The 27,817-nt window shown below is 36.8% G+C and overlaps 1 protein-coding gene across 1 annotated transcript in view; it reads right to left on the bottom strand.

Annotated features, from left to right (window-relative positions):
• Nucleotides 1–27,376, bottom strand: part of LOC122805544 (transcriptional-regulating factor 1-like) — a 544,032-nt gene extending 516,656 nt beyond the window's left edge. The window contains exon 1 of the mRNA XM_044075759.1: nucleotides 26,922–27,376. The gene's annotated coding sequence lies outside the window, so the exon portion shown is untranslated. The remainder of the gene's footprint in view (nucleotides 1–26,921) is intronic.
• Nucleotides 27,377–27,817: the final 441 nt, after the last annotated feature.

Genomic DNA, 27,817 nt, shown 5'->3' with positions numbered 1-27,817 from the left:
TGCAGTCTTTAAATCCCAGCATAGGAATCAGTACTGTAAGCATGCTTCCAGGGAGGGGTTATTACTGAGAGTTTAGCCTTAATATTCTAGATGCACTCAGACTCAATGATATTTAAGGTCATGTCAAAAAGGTCTGTATTTTCTGTGAGCATTAACTGAATTCTATGAAGTCTTTGAAAATTAGTTAATGAAGTGCCTTTATACTTAATTGAAAGTAAAATAAAAATATAGTTCTTGACAAAAATAGTTTTACTTTTGTTAAAGGGCGACTGAAGTATTTAGTTTTGTAATCAAGTTTCTTTCCAGACAAAATGTGCATATTCATTTTATCTATTTACAGCTAGTTTGTAGTAGAGGACTAGGCTGTGGTGCTAAATGGAGATTTAAAAGAAAATTAGAAAAATGCTTAAAGCTGTGAGGCCTGGAGGTTATATTTGATGAATGGAATGATATGAATAAGAATTTAACTGAAGTCAAGGTTAGGGGATGGCCTTCTCAATATGATCTCATGTTGATAACTAGTAAAGACAAACAAGATAAGAGAAGAAGATGATTTTGAAGTTACATTTTTATAAGAGACAAGCAACCTAAGAGCCATGTGGGCTTAAGATCTTAACAGTAATAGTATGGGTAACTCACACAGTAGTTATTTTGGCAGCTCTTTCAAGAAGACTAGAACTTGTTTTCCGTACCTTAAATAAAAATTCTAGCTTTGAATCCCCAGTGAAAAAACAGTTACTCTCTTTGGCTTCCCTGAATGAAACATGCAATTTGCTGTCTGCCTTACCTGGGACTTTTACAATTAAGAGAATGGCACCTTTAGACTGAAATAATGATAGAATAAAAAGTACAAATAGAAGAAACAATACAAGTATACAAACTACAAACAGGAAGTTTTAGCTGCACAACTCAGTCTATTGTGGCAGCCATCTTAAGAACGAGGCAGCATTTTGTAAGTCAAGTAAAGTAAGGAAAAATAGCAACAAAGAAATAAACAATCGTAGTGGGAGAAATTACAGATGAATTAAAGTCTGATTTTGTTTTAGAACAGTTTTGGAGACATTTTGATTTTATATGATCCCATTATTTATTTAATATAGCATATACTACTCTGCACAATTTAGAAAGTGTAGGGATTCAGTAGTTAAATTAGACCTTGTAAACTGTGGTCACGAGACCTAATGCAACTATTGAAACTTAAGTTTCATGATATTCTTGTCATACACAACAGTTTATATGCAAGACACCCTTTCTTGAAGATAATTTTAAGAGCAATTGATTTGGAAGAATATGTTATAAAAGTAATGACTATTTCAAATGGTCATAAAAATAACTGCAGTTAACTGGAACCACATAAATGCCTACTAGCACTGTAAAATGGATTATGGTGCCTAAATAGACATGGACACGGCCTTATAATCAAGCTATGATCTTCTGGATCATGGTGCATCAGAGTTATGAGATACCACATAGTCTGAAAACAGAAACCCGTAACACCAACAATGGCCAAATGAAGCCTCTGCAAATTCATATACCTTACCCAGGGAAGATCATGGCATGACATTCCAAACAACATCACTCCTAAGACAAAAAGTTGAGTGATGTCAAAAACTGTAATTTTGACATTCAGTCCCACTTCATCCAGACATATCATCATTGTCCCCTACCTCACCACTGTTATTGAGCCTATCTCCATGTTACTGACCTCAGAAGTAAGAATAACTCCCTCAGTTCTTCATTTTAGCACTGGAATACTGAGCAGCAATCTTCTGATTAATTGCCATTTCAACTTAATACCAAAACATGAGCAGCAGCACTGAGAAAAAACAATTGCAATGTATTTTGTTAATGTTTTGCTTTGTGTGCATACACTTGACAGCAAAGCAATAAACTCATAACACTCAGCAATCTTAACAATACATCTTACCTCACTCATTAGGTAGGGAACCTCGTTTACTAATGCAAAGAGTTCAACATAATGAGCAACATCTAAATATAGTTAATCAAAATGCCACCCTACATGGTTCATAAACAGACACATTTACACAAATCTTTATAGAGTAACAAATGTGCAGTATAAATGGCAATGTATAATGACATCTTATGTGCAAGTACTGCCCTCCTATCCTTTACCCATACCATTGCAGAAGCCCTAGATAATAATAAACTTATCTCATGCCTCTTCCTTGACCTTTACAAAGCTTTTGATACGGTCTCCCATCCTCTGCTGCTATCTAAACTTGCTAGTCTCAATCTATCTGCTGCTACCCTTTCCTGGTTCTCCAGTTACTTATCCTCCAGGCAGCAGTCTGTCAAATGGCTGTCCTCCACTTCTCCATTCCTATCTGTCACAACAGGAGTATCTCAGGCTCCATCCTAGGTCCTCTCCTCTTTAAATCTTCACTAATGACCTGCACACATCATGCAAACAATCCTCCCTCATCCAATACACAGATGATTCTACCCTCATCTCCATCTCTGCCAACATCTCTGAGCTCCAGACTCTCTCTCAACATACTTTCTCATCTACTGAACAGTTGTTGTTGTTGTTTGTCTTTCAGCTTTTCCCGGTAAGGGGTTGCCACAGTGGAGCTCCGGTCCACTAATGATTGGCAGTAGATTTTTATGAAATGCCGAGGTGCCAGCTTGATGCCCAACCTTCAATGAAGGCATGTCCATTTACGCATGCATGCCTTTCGAACGCTACCCAACCATGGGGAGGACATGCAGACTCCACACAGAAGGTACTCCCAAGCCCAGCCGTGAATCGAATGGGAGAACCTATTGCTGTGAGCTAAAGTGGCTCTCTAAAAACCTCCGCATCCTTAACCCCCAAAAAACTAAACTCCTATTATTCCTCCCTCCGCTCACATACTCACCACAAATCTTCCTTCTATATTACCTCCTCAAATAACACAATTATTAAACCTGATGCTTATACTAAACTTTTAGGAGTCATCATAGATGATGAACTCAAATTTAATATACACCTCCTCCAATGTATAAAAAAGACTAACCAGAAACTTGGATTGCTCTATTGTAACAAGAAACTTCTAACTCCAGATGCTAGGCACTGTCTTGCTCAAGCTCTCCTCCCACTCTCCCTTCTGTATGCTGCTCCTATATTCACCAGTATTCAAACCACAACATTAAACAAACTCCAACAAACATCATAAAATAGCTAGATTCATAACAAACTCTCCTTACAGTACACACAACTGTCTACCCCTCTCATCGCTACACTGGCTAGAATTCCCCCACACATTGTTACTTTCACAACTACAAATGCTGCATTTCATCCTCTACAAACCTTCCTCTTGCCCAGCTCTTTCTGCCTTCATCTCTGTCTACACACCTTCTTGCACTCCCTGTACCTCTAATCAGCAACTTCTACACACCTACCAACCAAAAAAGCAGTTGGCAAACTATTATATAAATACTCAATAGCCCAAAACCGGAACAAACTTCATCGCAAAATAAGCTCCACCATTCACCCAGCACACTTTAAGGAGAAAGTAAAACTCCATCTGCTCAACACCAGAATCTGCCCTTGCACAGCACCAACCTAACCTCATCTCTCCCTCCAAGGGCTACCCCCTCCTCACTTTCCTCCATCACCTCAAAAATGTGATTCCTCAACTACGGGTTACAAACTGAACTGTACTCTTCTCATTTGATCAATGAATCTGCATGTAAATATGTACAAAATCTCTAATCTGTAAACATATAGTTTACATAATGTAAACAGTTTGCATGTTTTCACCTGTATCTGTAGTGTTCTTGTATTATTATTTTTTTTCTCTTCTTCTTTTTTCCACATCTCATCATATGTCTATTGAAATTGTTACCTTTTTATGCCTGTATATATCTGTATTGGAGCTTTTCTCCTCGGGTCTCCACTGAAAACGGGCCAAAAACCCAGCTGGACCAACCCGGTTAACAAATGTCAATAAATAAAAAATAATAAATAAGTAATCTGCTTTGTAAATAGTGAAAACTAGCTCAGGATCTACCATGAAACATGCACCTGTCAAGTCTTTTGCAAAATGTCTAGATTTTGGAATCGTATTTTTGTTCTGTCCCTCATAAAACTTCTAGTTTTCTAGCAAATCATTGATGATTGCAGTCACTAAATAGTAACAGACATTTGAGTTTCAGACTTCATATCCATCAGAAATTCATGCTAATTCAAAAATCTGTTATTCTATCAACTTTTAATGTTTATAAGATCAATGTTTAAACTCTGTCCCTGAAATTGGGCCTTTGATCCCAATTTCTTTGCTTTTCCAGAATTCTTGTGGTAAAAAGTTAACAGGTGTGATGAAATCTCATGTCTTATTGCAAATGTAATGGCTAATTGCAACAAGATTGCAGTGTTAACAAGTCACTTTGCAAAATACCACCAGCTGTAGACAACTAACTGCAAATAAGATTGAGGTCACATAAACTCAGAGAAATAGAAAAATTTACAGAATAAAAAAATAAATAAAGCCAACATTTCTGTCTTCTCAAAGTCCTGCTGCCCCACAACAAAGCACATTACAAGTGACAAAGCAAGCTCCATTGCATTAAGATGTCAGCAACATGTAAATGCAGTTACATATGTGAGTCATGTCAAGCTCTAACATCAGAGAATACGTCATCAATAGCATTGCTCTCTAAGCATGACATATATGTTTTCACTCTTACACTTATCACCAAAAACATATTTTAAATTGCATTAATTACGAAGTTCTGACAATGCCTTAGATGCTATCTAAATTATTTAAATAATGTACTTCTGTTTTATTCAGTAACATGCAGTAACATATCAAAACTAGCTTCTAGAACTGGCAATTTAACTCTCTCTCAATCATGTGTAACTATAAATTCATGTTATTACGAATGCCCAATATATATGAGTTTGTTTATGCATGTGTGTGTGTGTGTGTGTGTGTGTGTGTGTGTGTGTGTGTGTGTGTGTGTATGCGTGTGTGTGTGTGTGTGCATACACACACACACACACACACACACACACACACACACACACACACACACACACACTTACACACACATATATCCCTCTGTGTCTTGGTGCTATAATTAGCACTGCATTTAGAAATTGCTAGAATGTGTTAGTAGTATGAAATGTTTTAACAGCTATTCTGTAGTTGCAAACAATATACACTTTCAGTAATAAACATGCAATTTTAGATATATGTTATATAATGGGGTCTATATTCTAGAACATAACTATAAACAGAAAGGGAGACTTTTTTCATAGGGTGCTATATTATTTATTCCCTAACGTTTCTTCATGTTCCCTTATATGCTTTTAAAATTTATATTAAGTGAGAACAAATTACATAGTTAAAATGGTGAAAATGTACATGCTCTGTATGTTTTGTTACATTTCTTTTTATTACATTTTGTCAATGTGTAACAAAAAGTGGTCCATTAGGTAGAAAACATATACAATGAGAATGTGTACTAATTAAATAAGAATAAAAGAATCAACCTAAGGAATTTGTAGAGTACTTAAAAAAATAAAGCACAGTTTCTCAAATAGAGTAATTGCATAAAACATAAATATCCAGGTCCAGCTTAGAATAGGTTCATGGTAATGTAACTGATGTAATGTAATGTAAGGTAATGTAATGTCATGTGATGTAATGTAATGTCATGTGATGTAATGCAAGGTAATACAAACTTCTCTTTGATACTTACCAATCAATGATTTTTTTTTCTTGAACTTAGAAGGCAACCTATGTTTAAATGCTTTGTAAAACAGTAAGAAATCTTGTTGAGAAAACCTCTTGCATACTAGTCCACTGAGCTGCTATATAAAACTTTGTTAATGTAGGTAGTGCTAAAAACAATAAGGTCCAACTCAAAATTTAAGACTCACTGCTGCCAGGACAAATGGTTTTGCTATCAACAACATTAGCATTAGAATTATAGAATAAGTGCAAAAATCTCCACAAAACACATTAATACAGAAATACAGCACAAGCCAACACATATAACACAGATTCACACTTAAAGCACACCCATCCATACATATAAAAACATTCACAACCAGAAATATGACAACTAAGCTCAGCAATAAACAAGGAAGACAAATATGCATATACATATATATACACAACATACATTTTAAAATGTATTTTACATCTACATATACCCAGACCTATACCCGCCTTTAAAGTACAACACATAAACATGAAAAATACATAATTAAATAAATAAAACAAACAAATTAAAACAAAGCATTGCCTAATACTTCAGTCTGAAAGTAATTAAAACTTCTTAAATATGACAAAAAAGTACAATCGTATATGCATACCTATCTTTTAAAGAAATCTATAGTGAACTCCAACACAAGACATAATAAATAAACAAGAAAATAATAGCTTAAACAGACTAAAATGTAATAAATACCTGAAAGTAATAAATAAAACAAAAGCAAAAAATAAATATGATTTCTAATCACCAACTCCTTAGTCCAATGCATCAGTGATACTTCCAAAACTTGTACAATATCAACTGGAACTAGTGCTGTGCACAAAAAGCATCACAAAAAGTAGATGAATGAAATATGTACTTGTCTAGGGTGCAATAAATGAAATATATGTTATTGTTTGATAAGGGAACTCATTGCATGAATTGCCACTGATCATGAAAGTCATTTCTAAAATCAGAGATAACAGATATTTCATTTATTACCACAGACATCCATTTGTAATATTATGAAAAATCATGATGTAACAGCTCTTATGTTATGCATCTGATTGCTGGTATAAAGTAATACAAGTTACGATTTTCAATGTTTTAGACATTGTGTTGTTACGTAAGTAATTGAGACAGGTGCATGCTAGCACACATCATTAGGTCATAGGTGATTACTAGACTAATGCCACAAGAGCCTTTACAAGCCCAGCCAATAATACCCAGGAAATGACAGTATTATATCTTAATTCTGCAGATCTGGAATGGGGTAGAAGTGCAGTAGTGGGTCTTTGGGTGTTGCAGCCATGAGTCATTTTATGGACTGCCTCCATCCATAATGGACATAGTTAAGTGAGAATCAAACCCTGAACCTTGTGTTTGTGAGGCAAAGACCTCAACCATTATGCCAACTCCCCAAATTCCCAGATGCTTCTCTTATGACAGCATCCCCTTTTCATACTTTAGGAGACCCCTATGCCACCAGGTAGACCGATTTAGCACAGCATGAACAATCACTGTCTACTCTTAAAATAAGCCAGCTGTAATGCAATGAATTGATAGCTATGGCTAAAGCAGTATTTTTTCAAAAGGAGAATGCCACCAGTTATCAGTTTATCAGTTCTGTAAATATACCTTTATGAGTAATAGATAGAAAATTATCCATTAGCTGTTGAAGTTAAACAAGATTCTTAAAATAAAACTAGGCAGTGGCTTAAAAAAATAAGATGCATACAAAACTGCACATATTATGTACAATACAAAAACTTTTGAACAAAACCTGGCAATCAGAAAAAACACTATTGCTAGCAACTAAATGGTCCTACTATTACCACTTTCTGAAGATTTGCTTTGTTCTGTTCCACTGCCAAAAAAAAAAACGTTGAATTTAAATAGTAGGCATAGGAGGAAGAGAGTTCGATGCAAGCCTATTTTAAAATCAGCTTCAAAGTTCTAACAAAACTGACAAAAAATATAATAAATATATATATTTTTTTATATTTACCCACACATGTGCACATTTTAATCTTGGACGGCTTTACACATTTTACATTCTGCATGAGTTTGTGAAAATGACAAGTTTTACATTTTTTTGAAAAACAACTACATTTACTTCAGGTTACTTAAGCTTTCTTATAAAAATATATCATCTCTATGGCAGGTGTTACTTAAGCTGTTAATACAGATGTTGAAAAATGCAGGACCTAAATGATATGTTCTTTTGACTTATATATGCCTGCTAGTTAAAAACTTAATGCATACCACTTATTTCACAGATTTGATAAGGGTGTGTTTTTTATTATCTGAGCGTTTACTTTGCAGTTATAATGCATGTCATTTTACTAGTTTTCAAACTACTGATACTGACAATACAGTGAGGTCATTAGTATCCCCCAGATTTACATTTTTCTGTAGTCAGTCTTGGACTATTTAAGCATGTTTTATTGAAATAATTATATTATCCAATTTGCTTTATCAGGCTATTTGTTTATACAGTGTTCATTTATTACTTTCATACCCAACAGTAGTCTAAAGAAACTGACAGAGAGGGCGTCCTGCAGGACAATATTAGTAATCTCCAAGACAGAGAGGTAACTTTCCCACCTTAACCTATGTCATTTTATCTACTGCTGTAAGTATTGAAAGTAGAATATTGCTCACTGTCACTTGCTTTAAATGACAATTGCGTTAGCCTTGGTCTTCCCACCACCTAACTCTAGTAGGCTGTATAGCCTTACCCAATCGCTAACTCTAACTCCAAGCCTCTCTCCCAGTCCCTAATCCTAAACTGAACACTTGCTCCTTAACACCAACTGTAAAACTCAACTTCTGCTGCCTAAACCAAAAGTCCCCGATTTATCCCTAACCCTAAAACAGCTCTTCTGCTCTGCTCCAGAAACCAAAAATTCCTCAGTTGCTGCACTCTCACTGCCTTCCATTCCCTCCTACAGCCACCACACTTACTGTGCTCGACACTGAATACAATATTTGGACAAGGTGTGGCAGCTCGGCTTTCTTCACACAGCTGCCGCACCTTGTCCAAGCTCATCATTCAAGTCTGATTAGCAGCCCAAGTAGTCTTCTGCAGGATATTGGAGTCCCTGGTTTTGAGATAGTGTCTTTCAAGCAGCTGGGACTCGGGCACTGAAATGCATATACGGCCCCAACTAGTTCCTTCTTTTTTGTGCAATCCTTCTAGAATTATTGGGACATTGTCTATAAAAGCTTTATAAATATTTGTATTGTACTTTACATTCATCAACAAATGCTTGTAGTACGTATTGAAAGCAGAATAATAAATGTGGTTAAAATGAAATTTCAACAAAATGAATATTTCCTAACAGGAAAAATAGGTAGTCTGAATTGTTTTACAGTTGTGTTTAATTTATGAAAAAATTATCTTTTTTATCTATTTTCTTTTATCCAAAAGAATTCTGATGCGCAGCTACCTGACACTCTGCTGCAGCAAACTGTCTGTACTCAACGGACAGCCTCACACCATCCTTATCTGTGTCTCTGTGGAGCACACAACCTGAACTTGTCAGCAAGTACTTTGTGCCCCTTTCGTCTTTTCCTATTTGTAGAACTCTAGTGCACCTGGCTGTGAACTGCAGGCATTGCTGTGACATACAATACATTTTGTTTTTTAGTTGGGTCTGTCAGATTCAAACAGCGCAAGGAGTCAGATAGTAACATATCAGGTTTCCCTAATCTAGCCATGGGTTGGAATAAAAAAATCTCTACTCATTTCAAATGGAGTACTATAACACTGCCAGAAAGTTAATTTATGCATCTCTTTGGGGAGGATATAGTAATAATCTTAGCGATGATTTTCAATGTTTCAGTCATTTATCATAAATCTTATTTGCACAGCCTCATTTAGCAATCTTACCCAAAACAGAAAATGGCATTTCTAATAAACTGCACATAGTTGTATTCATTTAACATGGTCCCAATGAACGATCTCATCTATACCAGTCTATCTCAGTAATGAAAATATCATGTACTAACCACAGAAATGCCCCAACTTCCTGGTTCTTTATAAACTTTGTTATGCATGTAGATGCAAATATATACTCTAACAATGAAAAAAAAAAACTTTCAGGATTTAAAAGAAATATGGTATAGCAAGTGGCAGGGAATTGCTATACTTTCATATATTATAAAGGTATTTTGAAGAGCTCCACGTGTAAAATGATCTGGATCAAGAAAGCCTTCCTTATAGTAATCCAATTCTTTATTTAATGCACTCTAACGTCCTCTAAATGATTTCTTCATTTGTATCCACCTTCTGAAAAACTGTTCCAATATCCTTAATGACGCTCTGATAATCTGAAAAGTATGCATGTGTCTGAAATGACTTATCATCTGGTTATGCATTGTTTTGCCTGATTGTCTGGTGTATTCTTTAAGTCCAGCATTTTTCATTATTATTTTAGATGAATAATAAGGTACTGTAAATTGTTACACAAATTTATGCTTAAACATTTTCTGAATGTATTGGTAAATCTGGTGCGTCAACTAGAGGCATGTTATACTGCATGTATCTATCAAAAAGCTCCGGTAACATAGGATCCTTTCACCAGTGTATTGCATTCATTATTATTCATTAGGCATTCATTCATTCTTGACATAACTAATGCAGATGATAATTACTTTAGTAGTTCACCATAATGTAACTGTGTTTGGACTTCCGTGCCTTACTTTGGTTTGTTTACAATATGCTGTCCTTCACCTATTTCAATAGAACACACAACACTGATCGCTTTAAAGGATATAAAACTGTAAGTATCCATTGAAGAATTTGAGCTGTAATGTTGGTACTCTGCGACTATATTTGACATAACACTGAGATGTCAAAGTGTAGTTTGAGGCCTATTCCCTATAAGGTTTTAAAAAAAGACCATTCTGTAGAAAGGGAAAATACATTTGGCTTTTAAGTCTGCTATTTGTATCACTGTTACCTTAATTTCAGTTACTGATTTATTTTCTCACAATACATCTATAAGCTGACATATATACTTTAAGATGGCTGGAACACAACTATAGTATGACCTTTTAATTACTTTTATGTCTTAGTGAGGCAAATGTTCATCTTTCTGTTACTGTTTCTAGTGAGAAATCCAACAATATTACGACAGCAATACTCTCTAGGCCAAATGTTCTCCCCTGGACTGTTGTTGCTACACATTCACAAAACAACCCTATATTCACATTTACTGCCATAGCAACCATCGGGGGTGGAGTCTGCTTTTACCTTAGCAATTCTATATAAGCCTTCTCAGATATACAGGTAATGATTGGTATCTCCATAATTTTCCCTTTTAAATTAGTACCTCCTATGCAGTCAACTGGACTCCTTCTTGTATAACCTGTCTTTTATGCATGTATATGATTTCTTAATTTATTTTTTCATTACATGCAATACTTTTGTAGTTAAAGTCACAGAAGCAATACCGCATTCTGATATTACAACGTTTCACTTTCAAACTGCACGGCCTGTAATTTCTTTCAGTCTCTGAATAAGTATTTTGGGAGTTTTCATGATTTTCAGTGTTTTAGAGCATTTTTGAGACTTCTCATGCATTATCAATTATCCCCTCCTCTTTTGCAGTGGGAAGGTAGTTTATTTTATTTCAGCTTGAAGGTAGTATTATTTGTAGTTTGTACATATTCAGCAATGTACTGTTATTCGTTCTGGTATTTCTGTCACTTTAAATGCATTACTCAACTGAGGTCATGGCACTGTTGCACCTCTGTACTGACAGCTAGCTGATTTTAGTAGCCTCTCCCTTTTGTCTCTCTTCTGTGAAATACATTACTGCAATAGAAAGTCAAGAAAATTTAGTTTCTTTAAGACATTGGCAGGGTATGCCGTTAAGACCATTTGCTGTTGTCGGCAGTGTTTCTTTCTCCAATACAGTAAAAAGGAAGGTGCAATGGTGCAGTGGTTAGTATTGTCACCTCACAGCAAGAAGTTTGCTCATTTGATTCTCGGCTGGGGTGCCTTCTGTGCAGAGTCTGCATGTCCTCCCTGCATTCATGTGGGTTTCCTCAGGGTGCTCTGGTTTCCTCCTACATCACAAAGACATGCATCTGGAGTGTTTCTCCGCAGGCCTCTGCTGAAAATTGGCTTGTTCCAAGTCGGACTTTCTCGGTAAACAAAATGTTAAAAAAAAATTTAGGACAAGGATAAATCTTTTAGATTTGCTATTTCATGGCTTCCTCATAATACAATCTGCTGGGTCTTTTTGCTTGAAGGATCTCACTCTAGCATCTTGTTAGCTAATACTTATACAATACTATACAGAAGAGTTAGAAATTAAGTAAATTTATGCTTTTGAAAATACTTTCAGTTTTGTACTTAATCTCATATCTTGGTGGAGGCCTAAGTATTGTTTTAGAAGTATTTCTGTCTGGAGCTGAGCCCAGCACCACTGAAATATCAGATTACCATGGTAATAAAGTCTAATAAATATATCATTCCAGTAAATAACAATAGTGTTTTCTGATATCTAAGAGTATCATCTGTCTGGTATGTGAGGAAATAGAAAATTATTTCACCAAAGCTATATACTGATTCAGTACTGTACTAGTAACACTAATAATTCAAGAAATTTTTCAAAATATAGGTTTGAGGGCTGTAGAACTGATTTTAGCAGTTTATGTATGAGATAACATTATTATTCAATGAGTAATGGACAATCAAATATGTTGATAAGCAGTACACAGCTGACCTGTATGTTGTTCAGCTAGGAGAACCAGCACTCTGAGAGTGAGAATAGCTATGAACAGGTGGGCTACGTGAACAATTTCCTTCAGACTTGAAACCCACTTAGACATAGATAGGAACAGCCTGCCCAACTGCATGCCTAGGCACAGGTGGGCTAGGTGAACAATTTCCTCCAGACTTGAAACCCACTTAGACATAGATAGGAACAGCCTGCCCAACTGCATGCCTAGACACAGGTGGGCTAGGTGAACAATTTCCTCCAGACTTGAAGCCCATTTAGACATAGATAGGAACAGCCTGCCCCACTGCATACCTAGGCACAGGTGGGCTAGGTGAACAATTTCCTTCAGACTTGAAACCCATTTAGACAGAGATAGGAACAGCCTACCCCACTGCATACCTAGGCACAGGTGGGCTAGGTGAACAATTTCCTCCAGACTTGAAACCCACTTAGACATAGATAGGAACAGCCTGCCCAACTGCATGCCTAGGCACAGGTGGGCTAGGTGAACAATTTCCTCCAGACTTGAAACCCACTTAGACATAGATAGGAACAGCCTGCCCAACTGCATGCCTAGGCACAGGTGGGCTAGGTGAACAATTTCCTCCAGACTTGAAACCCACTTAGACATAGATAGGAACAGCCTGCCCAACTGCATGCCTAGGCACAGGTGGGCTAGGTGAACAATTTCCTCCAGACTTGAAGCCCATTTAGACATAGATAGGAACAGCCTGCCCCACTGCATACCTAGGCACAGGTGGGCTAGGTGAACAATTTCCTTCAGACTTGAAACCCATTTAGACAGAGATAGGAACAGCCTACCCCACTGCATACCTAGGCACAGGTGGGCTAGGTGAATAATTTCCTCCAGACTTGAAGTCCATTTAGACATAGATAGGAACAGCCTGCCCCACTGCATACCTAGGCACAGGTGGGCTAGGTGAACAATTTCCTCCAGACTTGAAGTCCATTTAGACATAGATAGGAACAGCCTGCCCAACTGCATGCCTAGGCACAGGTGGGCTAGGTGAACAATTTCCTCCAGACTTGAAACCCATTTAGACATAGATAGGAACAGCCTGCCCCACTGCATACCTAGGCACAGGTGAGCTAGGTGAACAATTTCCTCCAGACTTGAAGCCCATTTAGACATAGATAGGAACAGCCTGCCCCACTACATGCCTAGGCACAGGTGGGCTAGGTGAACAATTTTCTTCAGACTTGAAACCCATTTAGACAGAGATAGGAACAGCCTGCCCCACTACATGCCTAGGCACAGGTGGGCTAGGTGAACAATTTCCTCCAGACTTGAAGTCCATTTAGACAGAGATAGGAACAGCCTGCCCCACTGCATACCTAGGCACAGGTGGGCTAGGTGAACAATTTCCTCCAGACTTGAAGTACATTTAGACATAGATAGGAACAGCCTGCCCCACTGCATACCTAGGCACAGGTGGGCTAGGTGAACAATTTCCTTCAGACTTGAAACCCATTTAGACATAGATAGGAACAGCCTGCCCAACTGCATGCCTAGGCACAGGTGGGCTAGGTGAACAACTTCTTCCAGACTTGAAGCCCATTTAGACAGAGATAGGAACAGCCTGCCCCACTGCATACCTAGGCACAGGTGGAGACTTGAAGCCCATTTAGACATAGATAGGAACAGCCTGCCCAACTGCATGCCTAGGCACAGGTGGGCTAGGTGAACAACTTCCTCCAGACTTGAAGCCCATTTAGACATAGATGAGAACAATCTACCCTGCTGCATGCCTAGGCACAGGTGGGGCTAGGCGACAATTTTCTCCAGACTTGAAGTCCATTTAGACAGAGATAGGAACAGCCTGCCCCACTGCATACCTAGGCACAGGTGGGCTAGGTGAACAATTTCCTCCAGACTTGAAGCCCATTTAGACATAGATAGGAACAGCCTGCCTCACTGCATACCTAGGCACAGGTGGGCTAGGTGACAATTTCCTCCAGACTTGAAGTCCATTTAGACAGAGATAGGAACAGCCTGCCTCACTGCATACCTAGGCACAGGTGGGCTAGGTGAACAATTTCCTCCAGACTTGAAGCCTATTTAGACATAGATAAGAACAGCCTGTCTCACTGCATACCTAGGCACAGGTGGGCTAGGTGAAACATTTCCTCCAGACTTGAAGCCTATTTAGACATAGATAGGAACAGCCTGCCCCACTGCATACCTAGGCACAGGTGGACTAGGTTTTACAATGGGGTGTACCAGTTGCTTGATCAGCTAATTCAGAAATGAATCCACGAAAAATGGACAAAGGAATCCACAAAACGCTAAGAACTGCAAAAGTGATACCCAAAAGGGATTGTCAACCAGCTACACGGGAATAGATCCACATCATAAGTTCATGTTTAATGCCAAAAACAATGAGTTGATGGTTGTAGCATTTCTAATCAGTCTTGCTTGTCATTTTACTGAACATAATCAGCAATTCCTTGTTTTTGGTATTGAACACAAATGTAGGGCATGGATCTATTCCTGTGTAGCTGGTCAACAGTCCCTTTTGGGCATCCTTTTCGCAATCCTTAATAAACAAATTAGGTAAAAGGGAATCATACAGAAGGGGATATGGGTATGTGGCAGTGAATGGCTGTGTCCATGGGTATGGGAAAGTGAACTACAGGGATAGAGCAGTCCCATAGAATGGTGTTTAATTATGCAATGGTATGTATTTTTGCATATCGGTTAAGAATGTTGGCTGTTCAGAGAGGAATAGTATTTGTATTGTAATTATTCAGCCATGCCATTCTGGAGTTAGGTTTTCGGCAAGAGAAATCTGTACTGTTTTCCAGTTTCATTGCATGCTGAGCAGGTACTAACAAAAAGAGAGCTCCATTTTGCAATCATATGAAATGAGAATTTATAGAGAAATGGGTTCTTAAAAGTAGGTGAGGCACAACTATAGTGTTGTATGCCAAACAAACACAGTTGACTATGAGAGGTTGAACCAGAGAGCTGTTTATAACAAAAAGAATATTAAGCCTTAGGTAATAAACAGCAGTTGTAGGGCAGAACATGTTGGTTGTGCAAGAACAACTATTATTTACTTTTGCACCAATCCCAAAGGAACAACTTCAGTGTGAATATAAATGAAATGCCTGTAATTCTGTCGTGCACACAGGCTTTATATATTTTCCTGCTATGCACATACCTCTCAGGTGTACAGATTTTCACAGAATTCCAGTTTTGCCTCATATTTTTAGTCTTCTCCTCATAAAATTGTGTTTTTCTGGCAAACCATTGAGGATTGCTGTTAGAAAATAATGACATACATTTGAGATTCAGACTTTATACCCCTCAGAAAATTCATGTTGATGCAAAACCTGTTATTCTATCAACTTTCTAAATTTGTAAGAGCAATATTTAAAAATTGTCCCTATTTTGGGGCCTTTTTTGGGACTTGTCCCCCATTATTTATAGCTTTGTCCAGATTTCCTGCTATAAGACTTTGAGAGGTATGGCTACACAGCAAAATGCTATATATAGTTATACTAAACTGTTATTTCATATGCACGGAGATAACAATGATGACAGAAAACTTGAAAAATACATAGTCATACATATCCAGAGGGTTATTATCAATCTTTATATTTCTGTAGTTAACATTCCTTAAGTGCATGTGTGCATGAGGGCTTTTCTTATACATTCTGTTTAAATAAAGACACGTCACTTGAACTGCATCGGGGTTTGCAAGAGCATTTTTATTCAAGGGACATCGTCTTATTTTCTTTACTGGACAATTTGCTTGTAGCACAGGAAAAATATATGTTACTCATTATATATGCTCTACCTACAAAGTATTTAAGTTCCTTATTGCCACACCTCTTTGCATGTATACCCCAACAGAAATCAAATATAAGATCACGTCTTATGAATAGGTTTGGTTAAATTTTGTTTCCACTCAACAGTGAATTAACATGCTGACAATTTGCCAGCAAATTGTGAAGGTTCAAATTTTATTTGATTTTGCTGTTAATAAGATGAATCTTTTGTTTCTACAGACATGATCTCTGTGTCCTTACTATGATAGATATAGCATGTTATTCTACAGAGTGCTATATGATGTTAGAACAGCTTACACCTGTGATTCATAATGGGAATGGCTCACTGAAGAAAGCAAAAGGTGAAGCTTGCTGATAACATTCTTCCCAAATTTCATGAGGCATGACCTGTGCCATATATGTTTACATCAAACTTTAAAGCAGAACTGAATGGATGGGAAAACCAAGGATTCTAGGAATGTGAACTAGATCCATACGGCAACTGTGGTTCTTTCAGTAGCCAATGATTATGGGGCACTTAGGCCATATGCTGATTCTATTTACACATTAACCACTTCATGTGAACAGAACAATACCCGGTGCTACAGACTGAACAATTACAGAGAAGAATTTTGAATGGTAAAATAGCGAAGCTCACAGCAGCGAAAGCAGAAAGCAAATTCTGGTTTCAGGGACTGCTGTCACTAGTGAATGATAACAGTTACAAACTGTCTTGAGAAGGAAGACAGACTCCCTCTACATCTCCTATGTTTGGGACTTCTATTCCCACACCTTTTTTACATTAATTAATTCTACTTTAACTTCACCAAAAAGCCACAGACAGATAAATAGGCAAAACAATTTCCTTTCTTCAGTCTCTGGTTGATTCTACTCTTAATGAAAGCAGAGACCATGCTTCCACTTTCACTGTCTTGTGCATCCCCTAATACCATTCTAACATCATTCCTCATCAAGAATCAAGGATATGCAAAAGTGACAGGTGATAAGTAATTTAGACAGGTGACCACGACCAAGGCACACCTTCCCGTATAAACTGATGAAGATTCTAAAGTGCTTTTAACCATAACCACACATGAAAAACCCTCTCATTAGAATAGACTAGTGGACAGCATCCACCTCAAGCAGTCTGGCAGAGGACCATGGATCATTTCCTGTAGAGTATTTTGGCCAGCCAATGGCAATGCACACCAGGAGAATCTACAGAAGGTGTTGAGAAGTCTTACGCAGTAGGGTCGAACATTTCATGTAAAGCATTACAATTATGAGTTATTATAAGTCAACTATTATGCATTGTGGATACATCATGGCTGCAAGTGCCAAAATAAGATTCGTGAAGTTTTGAAGGCCCCAAGCTCCAAAGATGTAGCACTATTACTAGTCTATCCTTTGGTCTCTTAATTATTATTGCTGAGTCTTTTCAAAACTGACAGTGTTGCCATATCCCCAAGTCAGTTTCTGTGTGTGTGTGTGTGTGTGGGGGGGGGGGTATGTGCAATGGTTATTGACAGAGGCATGTAAAAATGGTTTCCAGGAAGCTCAAAGGGTTATTACATGTGGTGCAGTGCTTACACACACTCACTGTGAACAATGCCTACCAGTTAAATTTACCAGTGCTACTTCAGTATGTGGATGCGGAGCTGTCACATTATATGCAATGTCAGATGGTGGGGAACAGCTTGCTGAACTGGAATCCACATATGTTTCAGCAGTGGAGCACAATTAGACTGAGAGAGACTGCTTGTCCAAGGGTTAAGGTTTGAAACTATTCAACTAGCACACGTATGGGGGTGTGAAAGAAAGTTTAGCTACCACAGAGAGACCATAGCTCAATGCTCACAAAAGCAGAGCCATGCATTACCACTGCATATATGCAGTGTCATGACTCTTATACCTGGAAAGACATAGTTATGATATTCAGTTTAGGTGGACCTTGATTCATGGGAATCTGGATGGCTTTTATAGTTTCCTCTGGAGTTTCGTAATGAAGGACCTGTATATGATGAACCAATATATATACTCTTACTTAACCAAATGGAAAGCTTCCTGCTATTGCCCCTGCAGAATGATGTGACATTACCACAGGGGTATGAAGACATACTTAGTGAGATTCACCCCTTATTGTCAGTGGAGAACAATGTTTATATCACTTGTGGATTAATGGTCTATAAAGCAGCAGCTGCAGCTGAAGGAAGAGTTATATATTAGTCAGTTAAAATGAAGGCATTGTGTCCTAGCAGGCAGCTATATCAGATACCTAAGAAGTGAACAGAGCATGCAAAAACTGACAAAGAGCTCTGGCTAGTATAAGTGGGCACAAAATATGCCCAAGGGTACATCTATTCATCCCTGAGAATGCACCCAAGTTCCTGGTAATAGATCTGCTATAACTTTTCCAGGTCATTCTAGGGAAGATATAACTAGCCTTTATAGCTGCTTTCTCAAAGCATTCAGAATTATTTCAGATGAATTCCTGAACAGAGTCACAAACTCCTGAAATACAGTCAGACCTTTGTGCAAGAGAAAGAATTCTGGAATACGGGCTATCCGTTACCAGCACAGCAATTCTCCTTAAATGACAATAAAATCCTTGAACCCTACTTAAATATCACAAAATGTATTTTTCACTTTACAAAAGCGGATTGAGCCTTCACTTTGCATGGATATGGAAACGCACGCACACGCACACACACACACACACACACACACACACACACACACACACACACACACACACACACACACACACACACACATACACACATATATATATATATATATATATATATATATATATATATATATATATATATATATATATATATACACAGTCATGTAAACAGACATCCTCATACTTAAAATAAGCAACTTTTTTGACTTGGCAGAAGTATTTTTTACTGCTGATGTGCAACTAGATACACACAGTCATTGACCATTATCCATGTGCACTTAACAGATCCCGTAAAAACTGGTAGTCAATAAATACACTTAAATATGCATCCTTTTCAGAATTACTTCAGACGCCTGTAAAATGCTGTTTGTCCTTCCCATGGAGGTCTTCCACATCTTTCGAGACATGCCAGAAAGTTAGTCCATGGTTAAAGTCTTCCATGCCTTCCTCAAGAAAAACATAATCTGACAAAAAAAAAAAAAAGGCACAAATTGACAATACATGCTTAGTATTTGTATTGCTTTCACCTTTAATTATAAAATAAAACTTCTGAAAATGTTTTTTTCTGAAAAATAGCATTTTGTAATTAAAGATGAAAGGGTCTGCGAATTTTCATTTTTATTTAAGGTTTTCATGGCATATGTCTTTTCTTTGCTTTTTTTGTATGACAGATAATATTAACTGTATATCATCAATCTGAAAATGACTTTTTTGAGATGTTTATTCAGACGCTTCAGCAAGCAGTCCATACAATGACACATGAGAGTGGGACATCACAGGAGAAGCTTGCTAGTTGGCATTTATTTCTACTACATTTTACTGACAAAAAGTTCCTCCACTGTAGTTTTGGGTATAAAACTTCAGCGAACATTGGACTTCAGTGTTCAGGATTTAGAATTAAACACTTGCTTCTAGAATGTAGCACCTTTTCTCCAAAAGTGTAGCTCACACCACCAGTAAGTTTCCTAAACTTAACTAATATAGCGATACTACAGTAAAGAAAGCCAAACTGCATACTTTAGAATCAGAAAGCCCACTTTACATGGTGAGGGCATACTTGCATAAAAAAAAAATGGTGTGTATTTGCAGACTATTTTTAAATATGCCTGGCTACACCTTTGGATTAAAAGGAGCACAGGTGTTAAAACCTCTTACACAAAAAATATATATTTGATGGATTATGAAGAAATTACTGTTTATATTAAAACATTTCTGCAGTATGATTAGCTATGCTTAGTTCAGTAAATTCTTATTGATAGGCAGTCTCAAATTCAGTATATTTAATACTACCTTAAATGATGCTTTAATTTTGATTTATTGAGTTATATTTATTCAACTGTTCCCCGTAAACTGTGTCAGTTTATTTTGCTGTTAAATATATTAAATGTATTTATGTTGTATTTATTAAATTTTTTGTAAATACCTTAGCTATGGAAATTTGTATTATAAATAGAGTTTTAATTGCAGTCTTCCATTTTAGACTCACTCTGTGGCATTTCTGGCCTCCGATGATAAAGTAAGGCATAAACAAAGGTCCAGGCATTTTGAAATGATTTAGTTATGGGACTGGTGTTATCCAGTGTGTTCTGCTTTGTTGATGTGATAATAGACTTATGTAGGTTATAAAATGAATTGGACCAAACATTGAGACTGTCAAACACAATATTCTCAGTACCGCAGTAATCATTGTCTGAAAGCAAGCAACCCTTAAGCTCTTAGATGAAAGCAAAGTGTGAAGATGTGGTGATCTTGGACTAGATTAGTGGAGGTCTATGTTTGGTTGGATTCATGGAGGATTTGGGTGAATTACTTCTGGGAGAAAACATAGCTGGGTGTGTTTTTCCTAGTACTGTTGTTCCCACACACCAGCACGATATGGGAAGTGTAGTTCTTACAGTGATTTTGTAAACATTGCCTCAAGGAATTGTACTAGATCTGAAGCTGGATGCATTTTTGGCAGCAAATTAAGGTATTCCTGATGTACAGCCATCAGTAGATACATTTGTTACGCACTTAAGTCTCCTTCTGAAATTAATTTTGTAACTGCTATCTGCCTAAATGTTTTTTACAACACATTAAGACAAATGCAGCCTTCTTCCATTCTCTTCTGCTCTGATATACAGTCCTGATGTTGCAGGAAGGGGACACTTGGCCAAATTACTAAAGGACATTCATGCTGATAAGCAGCTGTTAATGTAAGTTTCAGAGTATTACTTACTGTATCTTTGCAGAAATAGTGAATGATAACACAGGCTGTCAATATTAGCTTTTAAGCTGCACTGTGACCTCAAGAAAAAAAAAAAGACTTATCTGATATCTGTTATATAACCTTTGGCACAGTAATAGTCCATAATGCTCCAGGTAGATATACCACTGAATGACTGGACACTGCTATTCTATTAATGGAACTCTGATGTGCAGTCAGGAAAATGGGCTGGCTAGTTCCTTTCTGGAAATTTTCCGATATTGCTTCAGTATTGTACAAAAAAGTAAACATTTGAACAATATATTGAGGTCCAAATGGTCAATATCTGTACAGTGCAAACAGCGTTAACCCATTTGCCATTATGTTGCTATCCATATGCTGTCATCGTTTTACTCTGCTGTTACACTATTTTATAGTTTCCTGACCTGCCAGTAGGTTTCATTGGATACAAACATTGTAGAAAGTGATACAGTTATGTAACCATTAATTTAATTTTGATAACCAGTTGGAGTCCCATCTCCACCCTGCTTAAGTAAAGCTCTTGACTCGGTGTCACACAATAGCTTGTTGAGAATCTGAAGAATCAGGGGGGTGATAAACTACAGGTAATGTGGACAGCTGGCCTGATGAAAAGGACACAGTAACTGTGATATGAGACTAGTCCAAGAAAAAGGCAATGAATTTGGCAACATTGTAGGATTGTTCCTATAATCTATTCTCTTCAGCTGTGTCAAACCTAACAGGTGAATGGAGAACAGAATCAAATTCTTTGTAGCTGACACCTAAGTAATGTGGGGGGGGGGGGATGATAGGATTTATTGTGCAAATAGGAGTGGCTGATTTGACTGAAATCCACTTTATTAAGCTGTTTTGTAGGTAATTTGAGGGAAATAATGTTGTCAAAAGGGGTCATAACTTTTAAATTCAAATCTGGAATGACCCCTGAGCTAATTCCTATAAGAATAATGATAAGGGATGGTAAAGTCTCTTGTATGGGGATGGGAATTTCTTTCAAATCATCCTTTTTGTGCATTGAATGAGCCATCTTAAAAGTTTCTCTTTTGCTTTCTCTGTATTCATGTAAATAACTTAGATCCTCAGAAAGAGTACTTGAGGAAGCCTGGTCTGACTAATGTTCAGTGCCACCAAGTGCAAGCTGCTGCATTTGGGAAATGGCAGTTCAGTGTAAGACAGGGGAGTCATGTTACAGGCGCTGGATAAAAAGAGTTTACGGGTTATCATGTCAGCAGCAGTCAGATGCTGGTTGGAATTTTAACAGCAGAAACCAAGGCCAAGAGGATGATGGGCTGCCCAATAAATGCAATGGATTTCAAAGACAGGGAAGTCATCATGCCACTCTACAAGACACTAGAGTAAGGAGATCCTGGAAAGCCAGGAGTTCTCCTAATTGGGAAAAAGGAGTATGAGAGGGGTGTGTGATATAAAACTGTATAAACTCATGTCTGCAGATTGTAAGCAGATCTGATTGAGGAAAATATGGGAAAAGCATAAATTATAGCTGGGAGGGTCAACTTTCTAGACCCGGGTACATACCTTTTCACAGAGAGGGCAGTAAACATGTGAAATAATTTCCTTGTAGGGATAATGCACTGTTAATCAACAGCAGTTTTTTCAAGAAGATATAGGATAAGTGGAATAAAAGGACCAGAAGGTTGACAAGAACAATTCTGGCATACTAGATGTAACAACAAGGCAGACAAGACAATCCATACAGTCTTCTTCTTACAACATGTATGCATGCAAATTAAAACAGTTTTATTAATTTCTCTGAAATAAATGCCTTTAAATTTAAAAGTTTTATTTGTTGATAAAAATAACAGAGCAAATTAGAATGTTGTTTCATGGTTTATTCTCACATGGTGTGCTTGATTAGCTCAACAATCTATGAATCACAAAACTCACTGGGTAGTTGGCAATGTTACCAGTATTAAATAAAAAGGAATTTTAGCTTTACAATCCTATTATGAGCTCAGAATGCTACATTTTATTTTTGTTGTCATCCTATTACAACTACTGATGCCAACACATGCGACACAGATGCCATGGGCAGTTTTCTGGCATTTTTGCAACCTGGTTTGAGTATATTTAGTTGAGGCTCACAGCCTCCTGTGTGGAGGATATGTTGTGGTCACACTCTTACCAGGAAACAGTTATGCTTTCCTGTGGCTGTTCATGGACTAGCCAGATAAGCATTGGCCATTTGTGTGCCAGGGATACCTTATCCATTTACTGTTCCATATTTTCAACATGATTATGTTAGTGTTCTATAGAAGTACTGCAGATGCGTTTTATTTTAAATATGCTTTTAATGTTCTTTGGTCAATTGTAGAAATACACAGATAAAAAATGATGATATCTCACACTCTTCTTTGTATTATAATGTAGGTGCCATTTATTATCTGCCTTAGAAATAAGTTTATCTTTTAATTTCATAGCATATATATTATAGTATATCAGTTCTGAAGAGATCGCTATGGTAAGTGGTTCCTTCAATCAAATTTTTGTATTGCTTTTCTTTTTTGTGCAATGACTGACCACTATACTAGAACATTGCCGCTTACAGATAAAAAGCATTTCTTGATCATTTGTGGTTAATTTATCCAGCCCAGCTATTCATGATGCAGTGAATAGAAAAAAAAACCTACTGGGCACTAGTGGTTTTAGTTTTGTATATTCTTGATGTATTTTTTGACATTGAGAAATATACGCGTTAAACAGAAGAATGGCCTAAAACAAAGCTCTGTATACTTATTGATATTACCAACGAGTAGAGACATTTTTACTAGAGAAAAATACCGGAATATCTAAAATGTAGACTGTCTGAACATAACAAATATAAGAAAACAACAAGATTTACATGGAATTTGGCATTTCAGGCCACAGCACCTTTCACCAAAACTTGTATTTCTTCTCATACTATAAACCGAAACTTGTATTTCTTCTTATATTAAATCGTTTATAATTTATAATACTGCCAGTAGGCTTTATTAAGTGACTTTAGATCCATTTTAATTTTCCATGCACACACACGCACACACACACACACACACACACACACACACACACACACACACACACACACACACACACACACAATTCCTGCACCTTGTTGGAATGCAATCTATTTTTAATAAAAATAAATTTTTAAACAAAGTTTTAAGTTAATGATGCATTCTATAGGATAATTGCAGTATTACAAAAGGGGGAATGGATGGTTCACTCCTTTCTTAGATAACTACTGAATGATATTCAGGGTATTTTACTAAGATCAGGTGACAATGGATTATGGGGATTTGTCATGCAGGGTTAATATTATATTAATATATAATATTATATATCAATATTATAGTTGTGAGGGTGTGGGGATGTATGGGGACTTGTTTCCCCTCCAAATACACTTCTTTTGTACGGTACACTTTCAATGTAGAGAAATGTGATAGTTTGTGTCTAATATATTGAATCTCAGTCCTAATTTACATTGAAGAATCACTATAGAACTATAAATGTATACACACATATATAATATAACATATGCACACATATAAATATATATGAACATACATACATGCATACACACAAGTACACACACATCACACACATGTATGCACTGAAAAAGTATAATGAATGGTCAGTGGTGATGACCAGAAAATACATGTAATAATCATGGATATAATTCATGCATTTCACCTCATGAAAACAGAATTTTCATTTTTTAAGATAAATGATCAGAAAAATGTTTAAGAACTACTTAGGAGAATTATCTGCTAATGAGTAGCACCAATCGACTTTTAGAGAAGAATAAAGAGAAAAACTGAGTTTTCAAAGAATTAAGATGCAGAACTTCTGTATGTGACTCTTAACATGGAAAATAGGTGCAACATTCCAAATTTCACGATTGTGTGGCATAATTATATGCCTATATGCTACCAACGTTTAGCATTTCAGGAATTCTTAACTTGAACAAAGTTATGCCATTTTAAATTTGAAGTCAAAGGTGCCATTTTGCAAACAGAATGAGGCGTAACTGTAATTTACAGATGTGTAAATCAATGTAAATTGCTTGTGTTTCATTTCTCAGAACAAGTATTATACCAGAGAGAGACTGTGGTATTTCACTGTATGTGTAAGTAGCAGTTTACTTCTACGTATTTCTAGTCTGAAAACGGCTCAGTACTTTTAAGTAGTTACTTTTTATTGTATTTGATATAACCCTCTTTGTGCAGACTGCCAATTAGAAAAATGGCATAATGTTACATTCTGTTTTTCACTCTAATTCCCTCCTTGGCCTCCATAACCTAAGTACCCAAATGACACACACTAACAAGAAGTTTTCCCCTCCTTCCCCAGTAGTCTTCCCTCCAAGTAGAATTGCTGTATCAAATGCCAATTACCCTATCTTCTGGCATTTTGTGATGCTAAAAGCCACAGGAAGATGTAAGTAAAATATGTGAACTCCTCCCAAAATAATGTGTTTTGGGTGATGAAAGGACTGGTACTAAAACTAACCCATTCACATACCTTGTGTTTATTAAAAAGCATAAATACCTATTTTACTGCATATTTATGCCCTATAATACAATGCAGCTCTCCTCTATGATACCAATTTCCATTATTTATCTGTAGTTCAACAGGATGTTGTAATCCTTAGTGCTACATAATTGTATGATATTAATGCCTGCTGTAGTCTGCACTATAATGTAATATGTAACTTAGTTGCCTGCCTTTACACAATATAATGAATTATAAATTATAATTACCACTGTAGATGAGATTCATCATGAGAAATTGATGCACAAACTGTTAAGTGCAAAGCAGACATGGCAAATGTGTTGTAGAAATACACCCACCAAAAATGCAGGACATAGCAAGTTTATTGTTTATTTAGATATTTTTGCAGAGCATACACTTCCCCTCTATCTTCATTATTGCATAACCACAGGGAAAGGCAGAAAGTCTAAAAAAGAGTGAAAAAATAATGCAATATGATTCCAGGAGCTGGATTTTTTTTTTTTTTTTTTGTGGAGCTGGGTTTGGCAAAATGTGATTATTGGAATAAAATGTCACTGAAATGTAAAAGTTCCTTGTATGTCTTACTGTGGAGCTATTCTTCTTATGTCTTAGTTACTTGAAAATGTGTTATTCTTATTTGTACTACTCTGCTTAACAAACATAAAGCAAATAACAAATAAAGTACATTTCCAAATTGAATAAAGTATATTTTTTACTAAAAAATATCAAAATACAACCTGATTTTCTGAAACACTAAAAATAAAGTCCAAACAAACAAAAGAGCAAAAAAAATCAACTTTAACTATTTTTGCAGGGACATCACCCTCGATGTTGGGACAAGCCCCCCTCCCCCGAACTTATATATACCAAGTGAACAGTTGCACCAATTTGAAAAAGGGAAAAATCTCCCTAATAGAAGTGAATCATTGTTGGTGCACACTTAGAAATTACACCAGGTATGATTTCCCATGGAAAACAATGGGTGGCATTCTGCCTCTTGAGGTTTTTCCAGAGGACAAATGAAGCTCAAGGAATTTCACCTCTAGGGAAGCCTGCCCAGATGAGGGCCTGTATGACAACCTAAAAATTAAACAGTTCATTGCAAAAAACTAATTGCCAAGACACTGAGACCTTATTTTCACAGTTTGCATTGCTAAGCCGACTCCATAAAGATAAACAATCATTAATATGTATTTCTACTTCATTTCAAAATGTAAGATTCAGCTTTTCTTGTAGGTATTCAGGCTTCAAAACAACTTACCATGTGGATAATGCTAGCATTCCTTGTTGGTTAAAGTACTGATGAAGAAAACCTTTGAAAGTTCCCAGATGACTCAAAATCACGTTATATCACCTCCTCTAAAATGATCTGTTCTAACAAATTCATTGTTGAGGTGTACATTCATATAATATTTTTTAACAAAGTTGATTTTTGATTTGAATGTACAGCTCACCAAAACTCATTCCACACTGTGATGCAGTTTACATCCAAGTGCCGTCAGTCACAAGTTCAAATTTTTCAGGCAGGAGAAACAAAGCTGCATTTAATGGAAATTCCAGGACAAAGGAACAGTTTTCATTACAATGGTAGAATGGGGCAGGCCAGTTTCCACTAGGTTTCTCGTCCACTGTGAAATATCTTAAATCATTTACCGTTCCCTGCTGCCTAGATGCAAACTACAGAGAAGAGAAGAGCTGCCCTGCGTTTACTTTTGCATTTATGATGTGCATTGCTCTGGCAGGAAAATGAAGCTGTCATGCTAGCGTATTACTGGTGCCACTAGAGGGAGAGGGCTGGAGGTGACATTTACAGTAGTAAATGTCATGCATTATAATATCTAGGAAGATAATCATGACTATATAATCAAAACTCCTATTGCAAATGATTTCTAGTCCATAGTCTCAAAATGTGTGCAAGTTACTGCTGGGGAAATATCTTATACATCTGTGTTTGATAAAGTCGCCTGCTATCAACATTTAACTCAGATAGGAGGAACATGATAAAGCTATAGACTCTGTTTAACACTAATTTCTTGTATTCATGTTCTTCGCATTAGCTAATGTGGGGAAATATTAAAGTGTAGCTCAAAAGACAAGGCGAGTCATGATGTTTGCTAAATAAAGAGAAGTGAAAAGAAATATAGTGCAGAAAATGAT

Source organism: Protopterus annectens, chromosome 6.part1 (assembly GCF_019279795.1).
Source record: "Protopterus annectens isolate FY-2018-M chromosome 6.part1, PAN1.0, whole genome shotgun sequence".
Taxonomy (NCBI): Eukaryota; Metazoa; Chordata; order Ceratodontiformes; family Protopteridae; genus Protopterus; species Protopterus annectens.
Note: the sequence above shows the minus strand (reverse complement) of the source record. Positions and strands in the feature narration are given on the sequence as shown.